We start from the raw sequence: 1,161 nt of genomic DNA on the forward strand, positions 1-1,161 counted from the left end.
AACTTGTTAAGAGGGCAGATGTTATGTGTTCTTACCACAATAAAAACAGAATGAAGATTACGGAGAAGATTACAATTCTTCATTCAGAACAGCTTGATGGACTAAGGGTTGCTCTGGGGCAGACAGCCAGGTTTTGGACTTCCTGTCTCTTTCTCGGAAGAAGGCCCAGCACAGATCTCTAACAAAGAAGGGTCACGGTCTCTTTTGAAACGAAATGCTATTAGGTCAAAAGAACTGGGTGGCTAGAGAATCGCTTGTAATAATTTATCTCCAAGTGGTGTGGCTACTCTGTATTTCCCCATTGATCCTATGTGCACCTGTCGACGGGCAGTGGGTATCTCCACGATTAATTTGTGTGAAACGGTACTCCTGTCTGGGGTAGGAATTCCAGGTTTGCAACATAAGCACATTCTGGTGTTTCCGGCTGTCGTGGACGCTGGGTTTGGAAGATCACAACTCTTGGAAGCCTTAGCACCTTCATCTATTAAATGAAAGAATACCTTCCTGCTGAAGGTACTGGCTCAGACTTCTTGCCTGTTATTATGGGCCGGCATGCATGTCCCACAGCCATCAGCTCGGTGTGGCCTGCTTCTTGAGCAAGAAAACAGAACTTCACACACACCTTCTCTTAGCTCCCCTCCACTTGTTCTGTTAAAGCAACTCTGGGACCACAGAGAACGGAACACACTGGAATTTAAAACATAGAGTCTGTGCTTGCCTGTTTCCGTGATTCAGTATTCATTTAAAAAAAATCGGCAACGCCTGATGCAGAATGAATTTGTTGAACCATCTTTCTGGGAGACAGAGGAGGTGAAAGGAAGAAGCGCCCCCCCCAAAGGTATCCTCTTCTGAATGTTCAGCCACCTTCTCCCCTCCCTCAACAATCCCCTGCTATTTGCTTTATGACTTAACAAATGCATAAGGCCATTCTGTTTACTGCCTTCCGCGGTTTGAGCGATCCATGTGGCTTCCTCCCCTGGAGGAATCTCACGGATAAATTATTGCATACAATTACATAAAATAAATTTAAACTGGATAGGGTGAGTAGCAGGCAGGCTGGTCTGAGTGTTTCTACTGAGTTAATCCCTGGTGAAGAGGGAAAATCGCTGCATATAAATGAGATCTTGCTGCTGTCTACACCAGCTGATAAATGATACCATC

The sequence above is a fragment of the Panthera onca genome, chromosome X (assembly GCF_046562875.1).
Source record: "Panthera onca isolate mPanOnc1 chromosome X, mPanOnc1 haplotype 2, whole genome shotgun sequence".
In the NCBI taxonomy this organism is placed as follows: domain Eukaryota; kingdom Metazoa; phylum Chordata; class Mammalia; order Carnivora; family Felidae; genus Panthera; species Panthera onca.